An 11,013-nucleotide genomic window follows, 5' to 3' on the forward strand; every position below is an offset into this window, starting at 1 on the left:
TCTGGCGGTGCATCATGCCCATGATTTGTGTCTATGCCGTGGAGTACCACTTGCCACAGCGTGTCGTCGCGCAATTTGGTAAGGCGCAACACACACCACCAGCCGGCATCGTCCACGATACCAGTGGCTACGACCTACACCTGTGAGTACCACAAGCCGTCCTCATCGATTCCAAGTTCTTGTTTTGATGTTTTACATTCATACAAGAAGGGTGTCACTACTGCAGGATGCTGCTAACGCGACACTACGATCAGAGACCCTTCGAGAAACTGTGTGCGATGCAATAATCGCAAACGCTGTTGTATGAAAACCGTCAGAAATGTATAAAACGTTTGCGATGACGGATGCATCAAACACGGTTCAAGTTTTAGTTGTGTGTGCGATGAAGGGCATACGGTTCAGTTCAATTAACTGTTTGTGATGAGGAGGAACAAAAGAAACGGGCAGCCAGATGAAGGCGTGTGCGATACACAGCATGCGGTTCACTCGAATGAACTGTTTGTGATTAGGCAACACAAAAGAAACGGGCAACCAGATGAAGGTGTGTGCGATATACAACATACGGTTCACTCGGATGAACTGTTTGTGATTAGGCAACACAAAAGAAACGGTCAGCCAGATCAAGGTGTGTGTGATATACGCATGCGGTTCACTCGGCCCTTGTCGTCAGTGTGTGACCTCTGTGGCAACCGTTCGCTCCCCCAGGTGCCTCTTCGTGTACCGTGGCAACCGTCCACCGCCTCTTCACCTTTCCCTCTCGATTTGGAACTGCTGTCGCACGCTCTTCCTCCCTCCATTTTCATTCACCCTTCCTTCTGCCATTGTTCGATCATCTTCTCCATGGAGGGAACAGGCCGGAAACGACACCGTTATTCTTGCCCCGATCTGAAAGATGACGTGGTGGAGGAACTCATTGATCGGTGCGACGTCATCACCTCGGCTAGCATGGCAGGTTCGTTCAAGACCATTCTCGACTCAACTAATAACATCATTACAAGGAACCCAAGGGTCCAGGAGCGGTTTGATCTCCCCTATCTTCTTCGCCATGACCCTGCTGACTGGCGCAGGGACGAGGGAAGCCTCGCCTTGTGCAAGTTGATGCCGCTTGATAATGATACGTATGATGTTAAGATGCCATCGCTTGAGGGCAAGGCTTGGGCAGGCGCAAATGGAGATTGGGTTGTTTATATTGGGTACAACTGCGAGTGGGAACTTGTGAATGTGTACACTCATCACTGGGTTCCACTTCCAAAAATCTCAGACGACTAGCCAGAGGTTGAGTACACTGGTAATCTACGTGAGTTCAAATACGATCATGGTGACTGTCGTCTACGGAAGATAGCAATTTGTCGAGTTCCCAACCGCTATTCGGATTACTCGAACTATGAAGTTGTTGCTATCTTCGACAAGCTTGTTGCCTTCCTTACTTCCAGGCCTCGATCGATATTGCTCAAAAATCAATTTCTGTACATGGATGAGTACTGTGATGCAATTCAATATGAGGGTCTTGTGTTTGCTGCCACCACTCGTGGTACTGTTTTTGCATGGAATCATCATGCTTTCGGTACGTTTGTCTTCCGCCGTAATTATAATTGTTTCATCCACATGCATGCGGGTTAGCTAGTTCCCCTTTACTAATTAATTAACCTTCTTGTGTTTCCAAGGTCCTGTGAACATTCCACCACCTATACTTTTAAATTTTAATAACCAAGGGGGAGATGATGATGCTGATGATCACAAGCATGAGGACGAGTTGGACCCATATACTCAGTGGCGCCTGGCAACTTATTCCGGTGGATCACCTCTTCTTGTCTGTATACAGGGCACTGCTGATGTTACTAAGGAAGCAGGTGTTGTCTCGCATGGTCGCACTCTCCGGACCTATTCCAACATCCGTTGCAGGATATTCGGGATGGATACTAGTGTACTAGCGCCAACACCTTCTCCGTGGTTCAGTATTGAAAGTCTTGGAGGAAACTCGCTCTTCCTTGGATAAAACTATCCAATGATGGTGGAAGGTGATCCAGCTGTTGTTGACACAACTGTATCTATACCTGTAACGCCTGGATAATTAAGCTACCTTGAAACTCTGCTAATGATGCCACGTCAGCTCCGTTACTGTTGCTAATCTTCGGTGGGTGCCAAATATTGCACTGGTAATTATTGTGGAGAAAACAATTTTTTTTAGAAAGTGCCTAAATATTTTAAAGTGAAATAAAATAGAAAAGAAAATAAATAAAAAGAAAAAGTGAAAATAAAACCAAAGGAAAAGAAAACCCCCCCATTGGACCACGCGGCCCAGCTCACAGGCCAGACTGGCCCACCTAGCCCAGCTAGCCAACAGCCGGCCCAGCCCCCCTGGCTCGTCTCCCTTCCCTGTTCCCCCGACCCGGGTCGGAACAGGGGCGCGTCCCCGCCTGACCGCCTCGTCGGCACCGACGCCAAGAGGGGATAAGGCCGCCACGCCCCCGCCTCCTCGATCCCATCTCCCACTCGCCCCCGCTCTCCCTCTCGGCCCCTGCGCCTTCCCCCTCAGATCCACCTCGCTCTCCCCCTCGTTCCTCACCACACCCGAGCGCCGCCATGGACTCGCCCCGTAAATCGCGCGGCCACAGCCACTGCCTCGCCTCGCCAACGTGTCCGTCGTCTCCGCCGTCGTCCTCCTCGTCGACCGATGGCCGCAGCTGGAGCTCGGAGGCGCTACTGCAACGGCCCCCTTCTTCCACATCTCCGGTCGCCGCCGTTCTTCACCAACTCCGGCGACGCCCCCTGCTGCTACTAAACCACCACGGGCCATCTTGTGTGCCGCACAGTGAGCTCCCCCGCCTCCTGCTCCTCCTCGTTAAGCCCCTCGCGCACCGTAGCTACCTCGTCGCTATTGCCGTGAGCCCGTCGCCGCGGATCGCCTCGCCGCCGTGGCCATGCTCTCCGCCGTGCTCGCCTGAGCACGGCATCGTGTTCCTGGTGCTTCCAGGAACCCAACGCACGCGCGCACGCGCTTCCCCGTGGCCCCTAGCCCCTAGCTCGTTGAGCGCCCGAACGCGTCGCCGCACGCGCTCGTCGCCGGCAGCCGTCCGGTGACCCTTTTGGTCCCGGGCTCGTGCCGTTGTGCTCGCACGCGCACGTAGGCCTTGCCCCGCTCTCCGGTTTGCCTGAAACCACCCCGTATCATCGTTGTTGTTGCTCGCCCGGAGCACCTCACCGCCGGCGAGCTCGAAGCGCTCGCCCCCGTCCGTTCCAACACCTCTGGCCACCACCGTTCGACGCGCGACACCGAGCCGCGTCGAACGCACCCGGCCACAGCCCAGCAGACCCCCTGTGCGCAAAATCTGCGCCCCTCCCGAGCCGCGCCGCCACGTTTTGCCTCGTCGGCGTCGTTCCGGCGCCGTCCGCCGACGTGGCTAGGCGGGCCCCACCCCTGGGTCACCGCCAGTGGGCCATGGGGGCCCCGTTGACTGGGTTGACCCAGTCAATGTGCTGACTGGGCAGCCCAGTGGCACTGACATGCGGGGCCCATGCCATAAACGCATAAAATAAATAGATGAATTGCTAATTAAATAAATTAGTTAATTAAAACCCCAATCTCTCACTGACTACTGGGGCCCCACCCGCTAATTAACCCATTTAGTTAGTCTAAACCCCCCTGTTAGTGCCCCTGACAATGACATGTGGGTCCCACTGGACCCACCTGTCTGGTTTGACTGGTCAACCGACCAGTTGACCTGCTGACATCACTCTGATGTCATGCTTGTGTCATCATTCACTGTTCTGGATAATGTTGGATTTAAATAAGTAAATAAATTAGAAAATCAATTAAACTTTAGAAAATCATATAAAATAATCCGTAACTCGGATGAAAATACTTTGTACATGAAAGTTGCTCAGAACGACGAGACGAATCCGAATACATAGCCCGTTCGTCCGCCACACATCCCTAACATATCGAACTCGCAACTTTCCCCCTCCGGTTCATCTGTCCGAAAACGCGAAACACCGGGAATACTTTCCCGGATGTTTCCCCCTTCGCCGGTATCACCTACTACCGCGTTTGGGCACCCCTAACAACGCTCATTGTCATGTCATGCATCGTCATGCATATGTTTGCTTTTATGTTTATTGTTTCTTCCCCCTCTTCTCTCGCTAGACACCGAGACCGACGTCGCTGCTACCCAGTACGACGACGGTGTTGACGACCCCTCCTTCTCGGCTGAGCTTCCAGGCAAGCCCCCCCCCTTGATCACCAGATATCGCCTATTTTTCTCTCTACTGCTTGCATTAGAGTAGTGTAGCATGTTACCGCTTTCCGTTAATCCTATTCTAATGCATAGCCTGTCCTTGCTACTACTGTTGTTACCTTTACCTGCAATCCTACAACTTAGTATAGGACGCTAGTATTCCATCTGTGGCCCTACATTCTTGTCTATCTGCCTTGCTATACTATGGGGCCGTGATCACTTGGGAGGTGATCACGGGTATATACTTATATACTTTACATGGTACCTGTGGTGACTAAAGTCGGGTCGGCTCGTAGAGTACCCGCGAGTGGATCTTTGTGGCGGAGCGACAGGGCAGGTTGAGACCACCTAGGCGAGAGGTGGGCCTGGCCCTGGTCGGCGTTCGCGGTTACTTTCAAATAACACATTTAACAAGTTCTTGGTATTTGATCTGAGTCTGGCCACTGGCCTATACGCACTAACCAACTACGCGGGAACAGTTATGGGCACTCGGCGTCGTGGTATCAGCCGAAGCCTTCGTGACGTCAGCGACTGAGCGGCGCGCGCTGGATTGGACCGTAAGCCTGCTCTTGTATTAAGGGGGCTAGGTCTGCTTCCGGCCGCCCACGCAACATGCAGGTGTGCAATGGGCGATGGGCCCAGACCCCTGCGCGCATAGGATTTAGACCGGCGTGCTGACCTCTTTGTTGTGCCTAGGTGGGGCTGCGACGTGTTGATCTTCCGAGGCCGGGCATGACCCAGGAAAGTGTGTCCGGCCAAATGGGATCGAGCGTGTTGGGTAATGTGGTGCACCCCTGCAGGGAAGTTTATCTATTCGAATAGCCGTGATCTTCGGTAACAGGACGACTTGGAGTTGTACCTTGACCTTATGACAACTAGAACCGGATACTTAACACACCCTTCCAAGTGCCAGATACAACCCGGTGGTCGCTTTCTAACAGGGCGACGATGAGAGGATCGCCGGGTAGGAGTATGCTATACGATGCTACTTGGTGAACTTACCATCTACTCTCTTCTACATGCTGCAAGATGGAGGCTGCCAGAAGCGTAGTCTTCGATAGGATTAGCTATCCCCCTCTTATTCTGGCATTCTGCAGTTCAGTCCACCGATATAGCCCCTTTACACATATACCCATGCATATGTAGTGTAGATCCTTGCTTGTGAGTACTTTGGATGAGTACTCACGACTGCTTTTCTCCCCCTTTTCTCCCTTTCCTTTCTTCCTGGTTGTCGCAACCAGATGCTGGAGCCCAGGAGCCAGACGCCACCGTAGACGACGACTCCTACTACACCGGAGGTGCCTACTACTACGTGCAGGCCGCTGACGACGACCATGAGTAGTTTAGGAGGATCCCAGGCAGGAGGCCTGCGCCTCTTTCGATCTGTATCCCAGTTTGTGCTAGCCATCTTATGGCACCTTGTTTGCTTTATGTCTGTACTCAGATATTGTTGCTTCCGCTGACTCGTCTATGATCGAGCACTTGTATTCGAGCCCTCGAGGCCCCTGGCTTATATTATGATGTTTGTATGACTTATTTTACTGCATTAGAGTTGTGTTGTGATATCTTCCCGTGAGTCCCTGATCTTGATCGTACACATTTGCGTGTATGATTAGTGTACGATTGAATCGGGGGCGTCACAATACCTCGGACATTGCTATGCTTCCCTACCATCCCAATATGGGTCCTGACATAGGCCGCTTCAGCCTGGATGATTAGTCCTGCGTTAGTCTCGAGATTGACAGTAGCTGGCCCTTCCCAGAGAATCCATTTTGGTTCAAAGCAAGCGTTTCCAACGCCGATGAGTGGTTGAGCTGGAGTTCATTTCATCGCTTTGTTATTTGTTGTGTGAGAAAAATTTTACTAGAATGTTTTGTTGGAAATGATCTATAATCCAACGTGTATCCTCGTTGTCGTTGTGGGCTGATGACTTGTTGTATGTAATCAATGGTACATTTGCATATGTGACCATCAACTCACGCCTGCTAGTGGTGTCCATATGAATAGTGCTGGTGATTTTAGTTGCAAAAATTAGATAGTGCTAGTGATTTTTAGCTGCATATTTCGACAAATCGCAGTGTTACAAGGTTGACAAATGGCAATGTTACTAGATAAACAAATGTCGATCTTTCCAACTTGACAAATGGCAACATACCCAAAATGACAGATATGCAAATCTTACCCAATTGTTTGTACGTGGTTGCACACGGGTCATGCAAAACAACCGTTTGCATTGACGGGATGCAGAAATCCTGCTCGGCACATTTTCCCTTGGCTTCCTGGGGAAGCTGTCGGTTTGCATCTGGGTGTTCTAACTAAAATGTTTGCGATGAGTGTTTTATATTTAAAAACCATTGACGTTTTTATTCAAAATAAAATCGTTTGATAAGTCTGTACATTAAGAGAGAAAAACGCACGTTCATTCAAACCATGTCTTTCATTCAGTCACACTGCGAATTTATATTCATATGATCGAGAATTCGAGATACAGTATTAAACCCCAAAAAAACTATTTCCGGCGGCGCCGGAGGCGGCATGCCGTGCCGTCGTTGTCGTTGTCGTCCTCCGGGACGCCGTTGTTGAAGTCTTCAAGGCAGCACAAAATGTTCTTCACTTGTAAATCAAACATCATGTGGTCGCGCGATCGATGAGCGGGGCGTGGGAGGACGGCAACTGGCGCCGCTGAGAGGTAGCGGTCGACAGAGTCCCATGCCGCTAAGGGGGGCGCGCGCACGCACACGGGCACGAGCGCGGCGGGTGCAGCCAAACGCACGGGGGTCGGCGCCACGATGGGTGGAGGGGCGAGCACGGGCACGGGCGCTGGCATGTACACGAGCTCGCGCGGGTCCGCAAATACCTCGCCAACGCCCGCGGCTTCCAGCTCTACGATAGTGCTCGGCGACCAGCCCGTCAATGCTACGGGGATGGTCGCTGGCACGGGCGCGGGGATGGGAGCTGGGACGGGAGCGGGAGCAGCAACCGCGGCGGCCAGCTCATTCTGGGCCATGTCCATGAGGCCCCATTCCTCCTTATTTTCTATCTCCTCCAGCTCGGAGTCAACTTCACCAAACTTGAACACTAGTGGCAGATGATCGTTCTGCGCCATGGCGTTGGTGGAGGTCTGCGGGAGGGAGGGGAATGGGAGGCGAACAGTAAGGCTGCCCGTACTAAACAGCGGCTCAGGCGCCATTAATGGAGAGGAAGGCGGGCGGCCATGAAAGTCAAAGGGCTCGCTTCCCAGTGAGCCTGCGCAGCGTACAGCTCACACGCTTCCCGGTGAGCCTGCACATTCGAGGACAGCTTGCACGCCTCTCGGTCAGCCTGCGCACCGGACTACGCTCGCACGCCTCCCGTTCAGTCAAGGTCAAACAGTTGTCCGCATGGCACCTCCTACAGCCATTAAAACCAAGACACGTGGCGTCACGTGAATGGTTAACAGAATGCACACGGTTTGAATTCTACAAACGTTTGAGATATTAAAGTGGTAGCTATTTTTTCAAAATGCCTTTGTTGGCTGTCATTATTCGAGTGCGCCTTCTTTCAAAATGGACACGGAAAATACCACAGCATGTCGGGTGCCATTCCATGATAGCATGCCAAGTTTCAAGAATTTCAGACGAGTTTTGGATTTACTAGAATTTAAAAACTAGGCATCTCAATGTTTTGCCAGCAATCAACGGTGCCCTGGTGTTTGAAATTCATTCCCATTTCTTGCAAGGGACCTAAGCATGCACCCAAGGACACAGATTTAATTTTTCAACCAATTTATATGCACTGGAGCATGTGCATGTAGTTCAAATTTGAATTATGCACATAAATGCATTGAAAACTCAGTTAATGCATAAAAATATCCAAACGAACCCCAAAAATCCCAAAAATTGACACAACACTCCTGTTGTTCTATGTTGACACAAGAAAAAAATTGAAAGCAATAAGAGGCAATGGATATGGTTTCGTACCCAAAGGTGGGAAATTCCCTACCGAAACCATCATGCTTGTTGTGAGAAGCTCTAGTTTGTGAGAAGCGTATACCCGAACCTGCCCCGAATGGGACAATATTTTTAACACGGCATGTTGATGCCGCTCCATGATAGCATGCCAAGTTTCATGAATTTCAGACGAGTTTTGGATTTACTAGAATTTAAAAACCAGGCATCTCAACGTTTTGCCGGAAATCAACAGTGCCCTGGTGTTTGAATTTCATTCTCATCTCTTGCATGTGACCTAGAAATTCACCCAAGGACACAGATTTGATTTTTCAACCAACTTGAGTGCATTGGAGCATGTGCCTGTAGTTCAAATTTGAATTATGCACATAAAATGCCTAGAAAATCCAGTTAATGCATAAAAATGTCCAAACGAACCCCGAAAAATCACAAAAAATGACACAACACTCCTGTTGTTCTATGTTGACACTAGAAAAAATTTGAAAGCAATAAGAGGCAATGGATATCGTTTCATCCCCAAAGGTGGGACGTTCCCTATCGAAACCATCATGCTTGTTGTGAGAAGCTCTGGTTTGTGAGAAGCTAATACCCGAACCTGGCCCAAATGGTACAAATTTTTTACCACGGCATGTTGATGCCGCTCCATGATAGCATGCCAAGTTTCATGAATTTCAGACGAGTTTTGGATTTACTAGAATTTAAAAATCAGGCATCTCAACGTTTTGCGGGCAATCAACAGTGCCCTGGTGTTTGAAATTCATTCCCATCTCTCGCATGGGACCTACAAATTCACCCAAGGACACACATGTGATTCTTCAACCAACTTTGGTGCATTGGAGTATGTGCTTGTAGTTCAAATTTGAAATATGCACATAAAATGCCTACAAAACCCAGTTAATGTATAAAAAAGGCCAAACGAACCCCGAAAAATTCCAAGATTAAACACAACACTCCTGTTGTTCTATGTTGACACTATAAATTTTTTGAAAGCAATAAGAGGCAACGGATATTGTCCTGTTGGGGATCGTAGCAGAAATTTAAAATTTTCTACGCATCACCAAGATCAATCTATGGAGTTTACTAGCAACGAGAGGGAAGGAGTGCATCTACATACCCTTGTAGATCGCGAGCAGAAGCGTTCAAGAGAACGGGGTTGATGGAGTCGTACTCGTCATGATCCAAATCACCGATGATCCTAGTGCCGAACGGACGGCACCTCCGCGTTCAACACACATATGGTTGGGAGAGACGTCTCCTCCTTGATCCAGCAAGGGGGAAGGAGAGGTTGATGGAGATCCAGTAGCACGACGGCGTGGTGGTGGAAGCAGCGGGGATCTCGGCAGGGCTTCGCCAAGCTCAGCGAGAGGGAGAGGTGTTACGGGGGGAGAGGGAGGCGCCAGGGGCTTGGGTGCACAGCCCTCCTTCCCCCCCCCTTTATATAGGGGCCCTGGGGGCGCCGGCCCCTGGAGATCCCATCTCAAGGGGGGCGGCGGCCAAGGGGGGGACTTGCCCCCCAAGTCAGGTGGGGGCCCCCCACCCCCAAGGTTTCCAACCCTAGGCGCAGGGGGAGGCCCATGGGGGGCGCACCAGCCCACTAGGGGCTGGTTCCCTTCCCACTTCAGCCCATGGGGCCCTCCAGGATAGGTAGCCCCACCCGGTGGACCCCCGGGACCCTTCCGGTGGTCCCGGTACAATACCGGTGACCCTCGAAACTTTCCCGGTGGCCGAAACTGGACTTCCTATATACAAATCTTTACCTCCGGACCATTCCGGAACTCCTCGTGATGTCCGGGATCTCATCCGGGACTCCGAACAACTTTCGGGTTACCGCATACTAATATCTCTACAACGCTAGCGTCACCGAACCTTAAGTGTGTAGACCCTACGGGTTCGGGAGACACGCAGACATGACCGAGACGACTCTCCGGTCAATAACCAACAGCGGGATCTGGATACCCATGTTGGATCCCACAAGCTCCTTGATGATCTCATCGGATGAACCACGATGTCGAGGATTCAAATAATCCCGTATAATATTCCCTTTGTCAATCGGTACGTTACTTGCCCGAGATTCGATCGTCGGTGTCCCATTACCTCGTTCAATCTCGTTACCGACAAGTCACTTTACTCGTACCGTAATGCATGATCCCGTGACCAATCACTTGGTCACATTGAGCTCATTATGATGATGCATTACCGAGTGGGCCCAGAGATACCTCTCCGTCATACAGAGTGACAAATCCCAGTCTCGATCTGTGCCAACCCAACAGACACTTTCGGAGATACCTGTAGTGCACCTTTATGGCCACTCAGTTACGTTGTGACGTTTGGTACACCCAAAGCATTCCTACGGTATCCGGGAGTTGCACGATCTCATGGTCTAAGGAAATGATACTTGACATTAGAAAAGCTTCAGCAAATGAACTACACGATCTAGTGCTATGCTTAGGATTGGGTCTTGTCCATCACATCATTCTCCTAATGATGTGATCCCGTTATCAATGACATCCAATGTCCATGGTCAGGAAACCATAACCATCTATTGATCAACGAGCTAGTCAACTAGAGGCTCACTAGGGACATGTTATGGTCTATGTGTTCACACATGTATTACGATTTCCGGATAACACAATTATAGCATGAACAATAGACAATTATCATGAACAAGGAAATATAATAATAACCATTTTATTATTTCCTCTAGGGCATATTTCCAACAGTCTCCCACTTGCACTAGAGTCAATAATCTAGTTACATTGTGATGAATCGTACACCCATAGAGTTCTGGTGTTGATCATGTTTTGCCCGTGGAAGAGGTTTAGTCAACGGAT

Source organism: Triticum aestivum, chromosome 1D (genome assembly GCF_018294505.1).
Source record: "Triticum aestivum cultivar Chinese Spring chromosome 1D, IWGSC CS RefSeq v2.1, whole genome shotgun sequence".
Classification (NCBI taxonomy): Eukaryota; Viridiplantae; Streptophyta; class Magnoliopsida; order Poales; family Poaceae; genus Triticum; species Triticum aestivum.